This window comes from Syngnathoides biaculeatus, chromosome 12, assembly GCF_019802595.1.
Source record: "Syngnathoides biaculeatus isolate LvHL_M chromosome 12, ASM1980259v1, whole genome shotgun sequence".
Lineage (NCBI taxonomy): Eukaryota > Metazoa > Chordata > Actinopteri > Syngnathiformes > Syngnathidae > Syngnathoides > Syngnathoides biaculeatus.
Genome location: NC_084651.1, coordinates 2,766,333 through 2,783,498, shown reverse-complemented (window position 1 = coordinate 2,783,498; position 17,166 = coordinate 2,766,333). Strand labels below are relative to the sequence as shown.

The 17,166-nt window shown below is 41.3% G+C and overlaps 1 protein-coding gene across 2 annotated transcripts in view; it reads left to right on the top strand.

The window, feature by feature from the left end:
• The window catches only part of cdhr1a (cadherin-related family member 1a), a 287,197-nt gene that overhangs the window by 99,260 nt on the left and 170,771 nt on the right, over positions 1-17,166 (top strand). For both annotated transcript variants that reach the window (XM_061836296.1, XM_061836294.1), the window contains one exon: positions 952-1,026. The gene's annotated coding sequence lies outside the window, so the exon portion shown is untranslated. The remainder of the gene's footprint in view (positions 1-951; positions 1,027-17,166) is intronic.

Here is a 17,166-nt window from a genome sequence, read left to right as displayed (position 1 = left end):
GGTAAATAATTCAAATGACCTTTGATAACTCATATTACAAAGGCAGATCAATAATTTACGCGCACGGCGCTGCTCTTTTTTTTTTTTTTTTTTTTTTTTTTTTACCACCCACCTATATCACATGGAGATTTTGACCCCCCCCCCACCCACCTTTTTTTTTTAACACTATTACGAGAAATTGTTTGACATCATTTACATACAAGGTGCTTTCAGGTCACTGTCGTGTAATGTCACCGGTAATAAAAGCTTTGTATTCAAATCGATCCCTTAGAAAAATAACAAATACAACAATTTCACAAGCAAGACGCTGGAATTTGTATATATATATATTTTGCGCTCAAACGTGAAATTTGTAGGATTCTTTAAAGAAAACGTCTGCTCAAACATTTGTTTTATTTTCAGCCGGATTGAAACTATACAAAAAGGCCTCTTCTCAAAAAAAAAAAAAAAAAAAAAAAAAAACACAACGCCGAATAATAAATATAATCGTGAGATCATCCCCGTTTAGTCGAAATTTGCCCCCTCATCATTTCAACATTTCACCAAATTCTGCCCGCAAATTTATCAGCACGACTGTACTGGAAAATAAAGTGAACATGAATGAAATGTGTTAAACCACCATATTTTAATTTTTATTATCTTCGAGGACAAGGGACAAAGATTACCTCACTTTGCCACATTTAAATTACATGCAATCCACGATCAAATCAACTACTAAAATTCTATAGACTTTCTGAACGAACATTACAATATTAAAGAGTTAGTCTTGTATTTTTTTTTCTTGTATTTGATTGTAAGAAATGGTCGATTTTTGACTTTTTGACCATTCGCACAGAAAATAATAAATCGACGATGGGGAAAGAGGACATATGATTTGTTTCCCCGACAAATGTGCTTTAATTGTGTAGTAAATGTGCAAAATTCTCTTTTTTTTTGTTACTTTTATTTTAGAAAAGACTCACGGTGCATGGCGGAGAAAGGATCTGCCTTGCAGTGGATATCCATGGGATAGCAGAGCAAAGAAAGGTAATCGACTGAGGTCGCCGTCTCGCCTCGATGGTGGGGCAGCGTCAAAAGGAGAAAAAAAACAAAACAAACAAACAAAAAATAATAAAAATAAAAACGCACACGAGTACGCAAACCCCGGGACCAGCAAATAGTCCGGGTGGCCGCGACAGAGTCCGCGTGGGCTGCCGTGGAGTGCGCAGCAACTTCTCAGCTCTTCCAAAACAAACCAAAAAAAAAAAAATAATAATAATAATAATAAATCGTCCGTGTTAAAAAAAAAAAAAGAATAAAAAAAAAATACAAAAGTGGGGCGGGTTGTTGTTGTTGGTGGTAGGTGGTGGGTGGGCGGGAGGGGGGTTTTGCTGTCAGGTGCAGAGCATGACCCACGCGTGCGTCTGCAGCACCGGACGAAGACACGCTCAGGAAAGGACGCGGGGCTCGAGTGGACTTCTCCACGCGCGGTCCAGCGGAGAAATCCTCGCTTGGCTTCGGCCGCGGCAGCAGCGGCGTGGGTTCCCCCCGGTGGCTTGGTCGGAGGAAGAAGCAAAAAAAAAAAAAAAAAAATATAAACCAGGGGGCGGCCGCGTGGATTGGATTGGGGTGGGGTGGGGTGCGAGCGTGGGTGGAGGGCCGGGGTTATGGGGAAGGGGGGGGGGGGAGGCGCGGAGATGACAACAAGCGGGTCCCCCTCTCCTCCGGAATGGACTGCGCCTGCCTTGCCTGCCTGAGCTTTGGGCTGACAATGAAGCCCCACTCGCTTGCGTGTCTGTTTCTAAAAGTCCCACAGACAAACCCCCCCATCCCCGGCCCCTCCCCCCCACTCCCACACCTCCACACCCTCCTCCTATCGCTCCATCCCACAGATCCCCTCCGCAAAGAGATGGATGACTTGTCAGACAAAGGCAAGAGATTCCAGCACTTTGCGATGCGCCCACGCAAAAGAGAGAAAAATCCAAGAGGAGAAAAGAAAGAAACGTCACGAAGACGACGACGATGGAACTGGGAACGCGTCAGAATTTTGTTGTTTCAAGAGCTGCCACAAACTGCACTTCAACCTCAAACGTGGAAGTGCCCAAAAGCCCCAAAAATACATCATGAAATATTGCTTTCTGAAATCCAAGTAGAGGATCTTTTCATCGTCGAATATTATAATCGTGATATAAATATGGATTATATTCAATTAGTGTGACTTTGTCAGCTACGCTTTAAAGAGTAAAATGAAAAGAAATATACATTCAGTGACACGTCAATGAAAAAAATACAAACAGCACTTTAATATGCAATTGATGTGAACCTGTCCCTTCAAAAAATGCGGAACAATCATTTTTAAAAATGCCCCCCCCCCCTCACTCCCCACACACCCACACATGTACGTTTTTTCGTGTTTTTCACTGTGGCAAGAATTTTTCCTTGCAGGGGCCATGGAACGAAAAAATGAACGTAATTGGGTCAACCAGCACCAAGATGACTTTTATTAGATAATTTAAAAAGGAAAACATTGAAAAAGGCACCCCCCCCCCAAGTACGGTCTTCATATTGTGACGCCAAAACTAAACTATCAAGATACGAAAATAACATGAAATAAAATTACAAGTTTAAAAATGTAAAAAATAATAAAATTGAAAATCAATAAAATCAGCCTCTTAGAACTTTTTGGTTCTGACTGACGATGCTATATATTTTTTGTAGTGACGTGTGTAAGTAAATTATGAAAACTTTTTAAAACTCTTTTCATGAGTCCAGGTGACCTCAAACTAGGAGTGCGGAACCCCTTGTCCTATTTAATACCATATAAAGTCCCACTAATATATGAAATTAAAAAAAGTCAACATGGCCAACCAGCACCAATTGCACTCTTTCTGATGGCTTCTATTGAAAAAAAAAAAAAAACATCTATACATATGGCACTCATAATAAGCAATTGACGTTACTGAAAGGGTGCAAAATCGAACAAACAAACAAAAAAAACTATTAAAAAAAAAGAAAAACACATTTTCTCATATTCTTTGTATGTTTCATGCAGTTAACTTTAAATTAACTTTTCCGAACGGGGGCCCAAATAAAGTCCCATAAAAATTGTTGAAAAAAAAAGACACTTGTGGTACTCTTTGATGCCTGGTGTTAGAAAATCTAAAAAGTCATATATATATATTTAATATGAGCCCCTCCCCCGACTTAAAGCAAGGGTGCATGCTGGGTAATTATTCTAAATGAATAATATACGCAGTTTTTAAACTTTTCTACCTGGGACCATGAATAATATCCATCCTCCTTTTTTTTCTGAACCGCTTATCCTCACGAGGGTCGCAGCCAATCCCAGCTGTCATGGGGCGGGACGCGGGGGGTACACCCCGGATTGGTTGCCAGCCAATCACAGGACTAACAATGCAACGAATGTGGTATCTGAGCATTGCGACTTTTTGCACCCCCCCCCAAAAAAAAAAAAAAAAAAAGATTTTGTAGTCAGTGAGTCACCACTGCAGGCCATCATCCTCTCCTTCCTCTTCCTCTTCCTTTTCACGTTCATCTTCATCCTCCTCCCGGTCGTCATCTAACAAGCACGCCTCCTCGGCTATGCGCTCCCTCGCTCTGTAGATGGCGCTCGCACAGCACAGCAGCCTCGCGGCCCAGCGGTCCACGGTAGTCCCCACGCACGCGTTCAGGCGACTCGCTCGCAGCTCGGCGGGGTCAAAGTTCGCGAGTAAACTTACTGTAGATGGAATAAATTGCCCCCCCCCCCACACACACACACTAACCCCTCCCTAATCTCTTCCGCTAGGACTCAATCCATCAGGAGAACAAAGGGTTAAAAAAAGGGCGGGGGGGGCAGATATGTTTTATAGCACGTGATCAGTATGAGCCATAATATTTTCAAGCAATTTTGTTGACTTTGGAATTCATTTTGATGCATGTTGAGACATAATAAATAAGACGACTAAAATAGAGTTGGGGGAGGGAATGTTAGGGGTTGCTTGCATTCAGAATATTTTCAGACATGCAAAAGACTGGAAAACATATTTAATTACAAAGGTTAAAAAAAATTAATCCCGTTGTGAAGGCTTCCTTTTATTTTAAGCGTACCATAAAAAGATGATAAATCACGTATGAATGTTCGAATTTGAGATAATTTCGGTTTTGGTGACTTTCAAATAGTCACGTTTCAGTCAGTGATGCAACTTCAATGTACATGAATTCGTTGTTTGAATTATGTTTGTAATGTGGAGATTATTATTTTTCATTTTTACAAATGTTAATTTTTAAACAGGAAAAACTCAATCTCTATATTAATAAAAACAAGGCTAAAGACATACATGTATTACTAGTGTACTTTATTAGTTTTAATAGGTGTTTTGGTTGATGTCATTTAATATTCAACAATAATATCCAATAATCTATTTTGTGTTTTTAGATTTTGGCTATCCATTTCCTTTTTTTTTTTTTCAAACTCAAGAGAAAAGTGCTACAATGTTAGAAATAATGTATATCGACGTATACCGTACATATACACATAATTATCATCATCATGGTAATCCTATGATTCATGAATGCACTCAAATGAATAATATAATTTTTAAATTGATTTTATTTGCTCATTTATTGGATATAATTTGACTTGATTCCAGTTAGGTTGATTTCACAAATGATGTTGCAGCTTCAGGATCAACAAGGAACTATTAAAAAAAATGGTTATCATTATTGTTATTGTTATTTGGGGGCTGTTACTAATAATAGTTCTTTTTGTTTCTTCTATTTTAGGGTCTGGGGGTGCAGTGTTGGGGGTGTTAGGAGCTTCTGGTACAATATGTAGCACCATGGGCTGTAATTTCACACGTCAGTGCACTTTTGCCCTTAAGCTGCTGCTATTCCGCCCCCCCCCCCACACACACATATACGATGTCCCCCCCGTCCCTCACTTTTTCTGCCAGGCCACCACCAACACTCCCACCCACCCACTAAAAAAACAAACAAACAAAAAAAAACAAACAAACAAGCAGGTCATCATTAACAAATCTCAGCTTTCTTTTTCCAGCAAAATTTTGATTTTAATCCCCCCCGCCCCCACGAGAAATATTATTTTTTTCTTCACTTTATTGAGTTGCACGTCGTGATACCGAGTAAGGCATTTCCACGGAGGCGGGATGGAAAATTCCCGTTTTTACAAACCGGTGACCTGTGACGCACATTTCAACTCAATCGATGTTTTCCTTCAAATGTTTCATTTTTTTATTTTTATCTTATTTTTTTTAAATGTTTTTTTTTATTGTTTATCTCTCTCTCTGCATGCAGTGACGACGCAGCAAATTCCGTTTCGCCCAAAACATTAGGCACACCTGCACGAATTATAATGTAACAACCCCCCCCCCTCCCCGCCCTCATAATTATTACAATAATAATGATCGATTTTCATTAACAGTGTGTTGATGGTGGCGTTCTTAATATTTCATTGGCAAGGCAAAACAGTTTTGGATGCGACGTAAAAAGTTACAATCATGACCATGATTTTTTAAAAAAAAAGAATATATATATATATATATATATATATATATGTAAATATATATATATATCTCCAATGTGCAAAATTTGCACGAGTTCATCTTTTGCGGGTTGGACTTAATGCTGCGGAGCGCAAACAACAACACAAACACCTCACGCGCCGCGTCCGACCCGCTCATGGATTTCCCCTTCGAGTCCAGATCCTCCACAGCAGTGCAGATTGATTTTGCACTTGCGTTTCATTTTTGCCATAATTAGTGACATCATTACGCATTGATCCCCCCCCCCTCAAAACAAGGACTGTGAGGCGTGTTCTTCCAATTAACCCATATCAATAAAATAGTATTTTGTATTATTTTTATTTGATATCGATACGTATGCATTGTAATGGGTAAATCATATCTTGGGTGCCACAAGTGCAACGTCATAATTTATTGCAATGCTGTAAATATATCAAATTTGTTACCAAATTAAATGTAGATGGTGTTTGTTGGAGCTCCGTGTTAGTGTGACAAAAAGAGGCGGCGGTTCTGACCTGATCGAGCGGCACAGCGAGGCGCGGTTCTCCCCCTGGCTAATGGTGCGTCTCCCCGATGCAGCCCGCTACGTCTGACCGGCCTCCCGTGAGCCCTCCTCGGCATGGGCGTCATGCTTCTAGTCGCTGGCTCCACCGGTTGTCTGGAGGTTTTTTTTTTTTTTTTTTTTTTTTTTTTTTGGAGCGATCATCCACAACTAAACGGTTTAGGAACAAACACACACAAATACACACTCTGTAACAAGTTTGCTCCAGTGAACTGAGATTTGATTAATTTTTTTTTTTTTAAAGTGAGGGCAAAGACAGCTGACTGCATAGTTAAATTTTGCTTCTTACTGACTAAAAATACAACTGAATGTTCATGATATGATACAAAAAAAAAGTAAAATACATAAATTAAAATCACATAATCCCTCCAGTTCACAATTTCACATTGGTCTATATTTAATATTTTGTGTTGTGCGGGTGTGGCAGAAGTTCTTAACATGACAACTGTGACATAAAACCACCAATTACATGCTAAATAATATTTTGTATGCTTGAGAATATCCGCATACTAACAACCATTAATTTAACTAGTGCATGTGGTAAAGATGTAAAAGTGGGATGATCTTTTTCAGTCAGAGATGCTGAGCTCCAACTTTGTGTGTGTGTTTAACAGTGTAAAAGGGGGCGGGTGGGGTGTCGGTTTGGAGGGAGGCGGGGGGGGGGGCACAAAATAGCACCAGGCAGAAGATAAACCTCAGTAACTGGAACATTAACAGATGAGTAACCAGTAAAAATGCAATATTACAATGTCCACAAGAACGGCAGAGCGTGCGAAGGCCATATAATACAACATTAAAAGATGATGGCTTCTCTATCGGCTATTTAACAAACATTTTGTGTTAAAAGATTCTTTATAATGCTTGAAGTTCAGCGGTGGCAATAAGGCCGCCACTGGACCAAGAACCCGCAATGGATACGCTGGCAAACTTTATACCTTTAAATACTCGTGCACTTGCTTATACTGCGCTTCAAAAGTCGATTGCGCAGTACTTTGAGGTTTTTTTCTTCTCTTCCTTAACATCAAATCTTTATGGCACGTGAACATTATTATTCATTGGACCAATTCAAGTGAATCCTACACAGAGAATGTTTCATTCCGGTGGGGGGGAATGTCTGCCATGCGAAAATAATGGAGGAAAAACTTAAAACACAAGTACAATATTATAAGCATCATCTTATTTGCAAGTAGTAGCTTTATCCATAATACACCAATATTTATATGGCAGAATGTGCAAGATTCTTTTGCTGCGTCTTCCCGGATTAAGTCTGCACATGCTCAGTAAGAAGATGGAGTTGTTCGTTGCGTGAGAAGGGATGCAGGATTATTTTTTTAATGTAAAAAAAAAACAACAACAACGTACAATATCTAACCCGTCATTTATGGTAACGTAGTAATTACATAGTAATTACATCATGAAATAGAATGCAGAGACTTTGGCCACCTGGGGCCAGTGCAATGTAGAAACACAGCTGTATATGGATGCCGTAATAGTCGTTATTTTTCGCAGCAGATAATGAATATATGCCCGGCAGTCTTATGTTGTGTGTCTACATGTGTTGGTCTACCGTTTTTGTTCCAATTTCTATGGCCTTCAGGGTTATAAAACTGCGACCCCGATGCTATCCATACACCTCGTCTCTTGTGTTTTGATAGCGCTAAGATCGGCGGATTTCCTTGTGGCAAATGTTGTGTGCTTGTTTTACGTGCACAGCATGTAATTCTCTTTGTTTGATGTTTAGATTGACAGCTTGGGTGACAATAAGCCACTCATAGATTCTTTAAAAAAAATGTTTTGTTCACAATCTGCCAAACTGCTGCCTATTGTGAAGTGAGTTGAGTTTGCAAATTTCCAAGTTTTGCCAGCATGGCAAGAATTATGGCCTTTATTTTGAAAAACTTGGAACCCACATCACTCGTATCTCATGGCAAACTCAAAGTGGTCTACCGTCTATAAATATGTTTTTTTATGGGCCCCTGCAGGAAATCTCATGCGATTCCCCGCTCAACACAGTAAATCAATCAAAATTGACTAATCAAAACTAATACAAATCAGACTCATTATTTAAAAAGTAAATTGTTTGCCTTGTCACAAGTTCACAAAAAAATTGCCTGTGGTCTAAGTAAAAAAACCAACCAAACAAAAAACAAACAAACAAACAAACAAACAAACAAAAAAAAGTCTCATTTTCAAGGATAAACAGATTAGTTTTGCGACTTTTAAACCCGATTGCAAGATTTGGGATTTCTGCTTCATGGCAGGTGGGAAACTTTTCATGAAAGTATCTTGACAATCGTAGCATTCACCCTTTTGCTTTTTTCATGAGCCAACGTCTTAATTTCCTCAAAAAAAAAAAAAAAAAAGGAAAAAAGAGATGCATGATCCTAATTGTAAGCACGAGCCTTTTGCCTTTTGATGGAGGATGTTAGAATCCCGTTTGCTGAACTTCCACCGGAAGTTTCCATTTTTCCTTTTTCTAGACGACAGATCTTAATTTATCGGATTGGTCTCGGATTTGCCCGTAACGGAGCCGAAGGTCCTTCCCGAAGCTTCGTGCCCCTTTTTTTTCTTTCTTCTTTATGTATTTTTTGCCGGGACAGGGAGGAGAGGCGGTTTGTGGCGGTGTCGTCCGTTCGACCGCTTCATTGGGGTCTTGGCCGTTGGAGCCCGAGGGCCAAAGAAATCTTGAGAGGTCAGACTAATGTTGACCAACGTTGCAAACGATCTCTTCCTGTCTCCTCTCACCTGCATTTCCACCCCCCCCTCCTCCTCCTCTTCCTCCTGTGTAGTGTCCCACTCGCTCATTGCTTGAACTTTGAATAATTTTTCAACGTCTGCAGGACGGTATTAACCCCTTTTCCGCCACAAAGTACCATAATCGGCCCTGACTCGCGACTCGATAAATATACACATTGTTGAAAACTTACTATTTCAGATGAGCAACTGATATTAGCCATAAAACTTATGATTGGAATTTTCTTGCAAAATGATAAAAGTTGAGGTAGCCCAAACTGGGAAAAAAAATAAAAGGTACAGTACGTCGGTTGCACGTGATTAAAATGTGATAAACGGATGTCATTTTTTTGCAATTCTCCTCTGGAAATAGTTTTTTCCACATTGTAAATGTGTAATTGATGTAAAGTACTCGTGTGAATAATCATATCAGCGAAGTTTCCTTAGGCAAAATTGTGAGGTGGTTTTAAATTCACTTTATATTTTAAACGTGAGCTATGACTGAAACATCAATAATAATAGCTTGAAATCAAAGAAGTTACTATTATTAATGAGTTTTCATGAAATGTTTTGCAGCCCTTCTTGACAGTTTATTTTTTGATTCTTCATTTTATCAATAACAAAAGCAAATGCTATGAAAGCCAGTTTTTTTTTTCTTTCCCAGAATACATTGCGCCGCGCAATGTTGAGTTATTGCAGTAATGAGGACGGCAACCCAGCTGGCGAACAAGCTGGCAGAAATTTTCCCTTTTCTTAAAAAAAAAAAAAAAAAAAAAAAACTTTTTCTCGTTTTTCAAACAATGCTGCTTCTGAAGCGGGCTGCCGCCGATCCACCCGGGCGGGGGTCACCGCGCTGCGGCAGGGCGGCCATATGCTTCCCGCCTCGCGTCGGGATGCTTTGTTGCAAATGTTAGCAGCCTGCATCATCATCACCATCATCATCTCCTCTTCTTGCCAGATTTTCATATTTAAAGGCAGCGAGGGTTTAATTACCAAACGATGACAGTGTCATATGGTACGAGTGGGTTCTGTCTGCTATTTGCGAGCAAGTGCGAACACCTTTTTTTTCCCCCCGGTTTTGTTGTGTTTGCGAACCCGACGGAAGTCAGCGCGTGTCGAAATGTGGCAATTGCGGAACGGCGGGCCGCAGGCGGGAGGCGAACGCACAGTAAAACATCTGCAAGTTGTAATTCCCACCTCCTCAATGGCTGCTCATGGATTAAAGATGAACATCTTTTGTCTTGACAGATGGGAGTGGTGAGGGTAAGGAGGAGTGGTGTGTGTGTGTGTGTGTGGGGCGGGGGGGGGGGGGGGGTCATATTCCAGATTTGTTTTATGGTGACACGACGGCAAAAGAATACCAATTTTATTCATAATCCCGATCAGGATAAATGCTAGAATGAGATGCGTGGCGATTAGCATCTTCTGGGTGACGATATATAGTATCACGTTCGCCCGGAGTCAGCCCGAGGCAGGTTGTCATCTGCAAAGGTGTCTTCTTGTTGCCTGAAATTTTTAATTTTTTGTTTTTCCTGTTTGCTGAACATGTTGAAAAAAAAAATGGTGGGCTCTTAGGGTACCGATTTGTTTGATGAAAGCAATTTTAACTCTACAACATTAATATTTTCATTGTTTCACATTGCATATGAAGCAATTTTTATATGGCAAAATGATTTCTTTGGTTCTTGCACAATATTGATCATCTTGCTGTTGCATTTTTTTTCCAAACTGAATAAGAAACAAACCAAAAAACAACCCTAATAGCTTTCCAGTCAATTCCTTGACTGTGTAGAAAAACGATCGCTGCAAAATCCTTCGATATGGTGAAAATCCATTGTATAAAATGTGATAGCTATGATTTCAAAATTTGCTATACAGTAAGACGGCAAAAAGTGGTTCAAAGAATGTGCAAAATTTGGTCTCATTTAACACTAAATGAAGAAGAGGGAGTGCAGTGCGTCGACTGCAGAGAAGAACTGTCAACAAAGTGAACCGCAATGGTGCCTCGGTTGTTGAGCACAATCCGTTCTAGAAGGCCGGTTGAAAACCGAAACGTTTGAAAACCAAAGCGCGTTTTCCCATTACAATGAATGGAAAATGAAAGCATGCGTTCCAAGCTTAAAAAATGTATATTTTTCTTTTTTATGCTATTCCTGATTATAAACTGAATAGTAGAAATACATGCATAGTTTAAATACTATAATGAAATCATTTAAGAAATATATTTATTTTTTGCTTAAAATGTATGCTAGGCTGGGAGTGCACTGCCGTATCTGTAGTGACTCGACCCCCGGCCTTGTAAACCTTTGTAACCTTGTAACCTCTTGTAAACCTTATTAACAAAAGTGCAGAATAACTTTAAACAAGCAATAATGAGGGGGGGGGGACATTGTTTTTATTTTCACAGAAAGTACGTAATGTACAAAAAATTTAACTTGCAACTAGAAGTAGGGTTAATGGAACAAAAGAAAAAAGCAATGCAAAACAAGTGTTTCAAATGTCTTTGGTGGGGGTGACTCGCCCCTTTCTGACAAAGAAAGAATCTAACGTGGACCGTTTCTGCCGTCTTTCGAGCACCTTCCTGAAGTGGCTCATTGAAAACATGGTGATGGAGTTCGACAAAATTACGGATGTCGTCCCATTTGGCGCAGAAAGCTTTCATATCGGCACTCGAGACGTCCCGCCCTGCCTTCAGCCTCATCAGACAAAAATAAGAAGCAACTTTTTGACTTCCTCCGAGTTCCGTGGCCTCTGCTCCTTTAGCAACACCACTTTCTTTGAGGGCATCCTCGTGTTTCAAAATGGCGCCGATCATCGATTTCGCCATGCCGTACTTCTTCCGTAGCTCAGAAACACGCACACCAGATTCGTGCTTGGCTATCAAATCCTTCTTGGAGTCGACAGTTTTACGCACCGCTTTCCTTTTTTCAGCACCAGCAGTTCCACTTGCCTTCTTTGGAGCCACGATCGGGGGTAAACGTTGCTCAATTGGAAGAAAAAACAGTCGCTACCGGCAACTGGTTGCGTTACGCTGTTTCCGTTTTTTTCGGGGGTGCGTACGAAACCCTGTAACAAATCGACGTGGGTCAGCTGGTCGGGGCCTTCAAATACCGATTTTTGTCTGAAAACCAAAGCAAAAAATATCTCGAAACTTTCGTTCGAAAAGCAATTTGTACGAAAACAAAGACGTTCGAAACCCGAGCACAGTAAAGTAAAAAATGTTGGCTAATTTAATATAGCCTACGACCGCCAGTTGGAAGGATCTGTAATCCGTCCACGGGTGGTCAATCATCAACAAAACGAACAATTATCGAAGAAACGATCGCAAACGGTGAGTTACTTAAACGCGTTACCTGGCTAATAGGTTAGCCGCTTCACAGTCAGCGAAGTCTTGTTTGCTGACTCCGACTTTTCTCAACAGGCTTTCTCAAGTCACACGCATTCAAACTGACAGATACTACAGTGTAGAATGTGGGGATGGCGCCCTCCAAAGGCACAAAAATAATACCGGAACCTCACGTTCACATTTTGCATTGGTATTATGCATAAAGCTTTAAAATAAACAAATGCACTAATCCAATAAATGTATGATCACTACTTTTCAGATTTGAAATAACATATTACGATGTAGTTTTCATGACAGATCATGCCGAATAAGCCAAACTTTGCGGGGTTTCGAACAATCCGGCCTCTTTGTGGAAATTGTCATCTGCCCGTCCAAAAAAAGGTCGGCGCAAAGGAGGAGACGTCGCCTCGCATTTCTCGTTTCGTCTGTGTGGTCTACATTGAGAAGGCTTTGTGCTGTTCAGCGAAGGGGAGCGGACCACCTGAGAGTTGTTTTTGGGCATCGGTGTGTGTGTGTGTGTGTGTGTGTGATACACGACACCGGCCGTGTCCGAAGGAGGCGCCTTGCTCGCTCTCCCTCTCCAAGCGGCATGAAAGGGAAGGCTTGAGAATTAAAGCCGCTCTTCAATAAAACATCCGAGTCTTTCAAGTAACACATGCTTGAGATGGCCCAGTAATTGACTTTTGGACTTTTAGGATTTACATGAACCCTCCAAAAGCAGCTTACCTGTGCAGCGATGCCCCCTGAGCCCGCATTTATTCCCCCAGCTAACGTGGATTTCCATAAACATTTTTTTCCCCTTCTTCTTCTTCATCTCTGATAAATGCAAAACTACCCACTGTAGATAATTTGAGGGATTTATTTGGAGTGCTCAGATTTATTTATCTCCACCAAGAAATCTGGCCAAATCAATCTTAAGCCATTCGGCACTGTTTTAGTCCACGCTGCCTTTGCAGATTTGACTCAATAATGACTCTTTTGTCAAATTTGCATACAGGGATTTATCATTTTTTTCCCTCTCTTAATCTACTTGAACTGATTCTGGACTTAAAGTAAACTCAATTTAATGCTTTCCATATTATTTCCTTTCCCATTATTCATCCTTTTTTTTTTTTAATCATGAAAATCCCCATTTTTGAATCATCTTTGGGAAATTTTAAACAAGAAAAGCACGATGCGTTAAACTTGTAATAACACACGGGGAGTGGACACCAAGTGGAATGTAAACACCTTTCTCCGATCATATTTAAGGAATAAGAGGTTTTGCCGCTGTTTTGTTCCTCACTTACTCAATCACACTTCGGTTGGATTTAACTTTGAATTACAAAACATTTGTGTTGAATCTTGTTGCGTTTTTAATGTGTACATTTTTTTTAACAAACCTTTATTTGCAATCATTTGATCATTTTAGCAACCAATTTTCTCGCAATAAATACAAGGAGATTATAAAGAATTACACTGATTCTATCATGTGTGATTTAGATGAAAGTTCTTCCCCCGTGTGGAAGTGTGCCTTTAAGAGGCGTGGCCTAGTAAGTGAGGTCAGGAGCCTGCAGCGGCTTGTTTGCTTTTCCGCACGGTCACTTCAGCGTGAGCCTGGGTGCCATGCTCCTTGTGAATGATTTCGTTTTGTAATTCCTAAATCCGGTGCATCATTCTTCAAGAAAACTGACAACCAGAGATTTACATAAGCCATTTTTTGTTTGCACACCAGCCACGTTGGGGAGTGGTTTCCCAGAATGACTTGCCACTCAGCATTTGTACTAGCTGCAATTTTGTTGTCGGATATTTTCTAATATTATAGCTAGATTAAAGAACTTGATTTTCCAGCCTATAAATGGATGGGGGCAGCACGGTGGATCGGCTGGAAAGCGTTGGCCTCACAGTTCTGAGGTCCAGGGTTAGATCCCGGACCCGCCTGTGTGGAGTTTGCATGTTCTCCCCGTGCCTGCGTGGGTTTCCTCCGGGTGTGCACTCTGGTTTCTTCCCACATCCCAAAAACATGCAACATTAATTGGACGCTCTAAATTGCCCCCAGGTGTGATTGTGAGTACGGCAGTTTATCTCGACGAGCCCTGCGATTGGCTGGCAACCAGTTCAGGGTGTGCCCCGCCTCCTGCCCGTTGACAGCTGGGATAGGCTCCAGCACTCCCGCGACCCTCGTGAGAATAAGCGGCGAAGAAAATTAATGGATGACTGGAGTTCTAAATCCTGTGCATCATTCTTTTAAAACACTTACAACCAGAGATTTACATAAGCCATTTTTTTTTTTTTGCACACCGGCCACGTTGGTGAGTGGTTTCCCAGTATTACTTGCCACTCAGCATTTTTACTAGCTGCAATTTTGTTGGATAATTTTTTAATAGCTAGATTAAAAAAATATATTTTCAAGCCTTTAATTGGAAGGGACCGCTGTGCAGACACAAAACTATAGACTGTAAATATTTCATGCAACAAGAACTATGATGCATACCAGACTTCAGAGTCTGAACCACCACCCGAGCTGAAGTCTCTTTTGAAATATCCGCATCAAACTCAACCCGCCAAAGTGGCAAGTGAAGTCGACAGTGTTACCCACGACTGCTAAATTCCACCCGATTTTGGCAAGCATTAATATCAAGCCTTTGTGTAAAAACTTTGAAAATCACTGTCCTTAAAGAAAGAACTTCAAAATGTCCATTTACAGTTGTCACGTTACAGTATCACCTGCTGCAGTCACGTGTAAAAAAAAAAAAAAAAGGACCTTCAATCAAGTTTCAGCGCAGGTAAAAGGCCTCATCTCCCTTTGCACACGATAAACTCTTTAACAAGACGGGCAAAGGAACACTGAAGGAAGATCAATGGGAGGGGGCAGAGGAGCTTGGCAGATTTAATTAATTACCGCATATTAAAATGTTTGTTTACAGAAGTGAGCGGCTACAAGAGGTCCGTTGTTAATTAATTTAAGGCGTACTTCCCGCCAGCCTTGGCGATGTGTCACAAGCCGCGGCGGCTAACTCCCCTTGGCAGCCACTCGCCGTCTCATCGGATATCCATCAATTGCTGCAAGGTGTCTGCGCGCGAGTGAAGATCCACCGCGCCGCAAATTACAGCCAATGTTAACATGATTGCATATTAAGATTCCTCATTAGCGGGGCAAAAAAAAAAAAAAAAAAAAAAAAAAGCTCCAGGAAATTGCGGAATACGCCGCACGTGTAACTTTGAGGACGTAGTAGCCCGAGTCAAACGGTGCCGGCCGGTCTCGGGAGGTCCTCCCGCCCGGACAATGACGCATCGAACTCCTCTTTGAGGTCAGCTGGACCCGCTCCAGAACATCACCTGCGATCAACGGTGTGGGTAAAGTAGGCCCAAGTGAACACGAGTAAGGGCAGACGCGCCGCTGCGGGTCGGACAAAAAGGCCAGCACGGCCCATTGCCTTGCTAAAACCAAACCAAAGCCGGGCCGCCGACCCGGCGGGGGGGAGAAAATACCAACACGTCGAGCGGAGACAAAATAGAGAGAGAGGTGAAAACCTATCAAAAAAAAAAAAAAAATGTAGCAATCACAAGTGGGCCGTGGTTTAAAATACAGGGAGTCCTCGGGTTAAGACGGTCTCGACCTAAGACCTTTCGACTATACAACGCCCGTCCCCCGTCCGCCATTTTGTGTGGCTAATGCTTGTCCGCGTTTGTATCTTCGCATTTCCCGCCCTCTTTTTTTCCGACATTGTCGCCCCAAAGAAGAAAGCTGTGTCTTTTAGAAATGCTTCTCCAGCCATGACCATGGAAACGAACCCTCGTGAGGATAAGCGGCTAAGAAAATGGATAGATGACTGGAGTTCTAAATCCTGTGCATCATTCTTATAGAACACTTACAAGCAGAGATTTACATGAGCCTTTTTTGTTTCACACCAGCCACATTAGTGAGTGGTTTCCCAGAATGACTTGCCACTCAGCATTTTTACTAGCTGCAGTTTTATTGTTGGATAATTTTTGGATATTATTGTAGCTAAATTCAAAAATGTGATTTTCAAGCCTTTAATAAATGTAAGGGACCGCTGCGCAGACACAAACCTATAGACTGTAAACATTTGATGCAACGAGGCTTTAAGCTCAAGATGATAAAAAGATGGGAGAAAGGAGAGACGGCAACACCACCAAGGCTTCAGTCGGTCGACCGTGGTGACAATTATTAAAGACAAAGTCCGTATTTTGGCAGCTGTGAAGGGTTCCGTTCCTATGTCGGACACAACGATCACAAAACAAGGTTCTCTGATACTTGTCGAGATGGAGACGATTGAGTTAGTTTAACCCATTCACGGGCAGGGTGGCAATTTTTTTGCCTTATTGAGATAAAAGCCTCCTCCTAACAGGCCACAATCAAGAAAATAACACTTCTTTACTAAGTTATAATCCCGACCCAAAAATGGGACGCTGCCCGCGAGAGGGTACTTGGGTTTTCTTAGTAGATTGTCCCAAAAACCAGAATCAGAATCAGATTAAAACACTTCAATATTTTTGATATACTGAAGGACATCAAGCGTGAAAATCATGATGTCCCAAAAATGGGACGCTGCCCACGAATGGGTTAAAAACATGTTGCTAAGATCGCTGTGGAAATAAAAATTGACTGAAAGATTCTGCCAAATAAGGTCAGCGCAATGGCAGTTTCAAAAAGATATGAGACGATGTAAAACTCCTTCCCATCTTTCCTTCCTTCTCCATCCACAGGGATGAGAATGTTCCGCAGATTCGCGGAATCCCGAGTTTTTTCAGCTGAAGATGTCATTTTTGTGAAACGTGTAAATCCGTTGATGGAATTTTTGGCGAGGGGGATACGGCTTGACGTGGGGCGACGCTGCGATCAAGACCGGCTGCCAGCATCTTTCGGCAACACTCGTCGTGAAATTAGTCACAGCATTGATGGCGGAAAACGGCATTGCTACCTGTTTGCATTCAATTTTCTGTTTACAAAAATGACAACATTCCGATTTCCGGCAGCATTTCGTCGGTATTTTTACTCT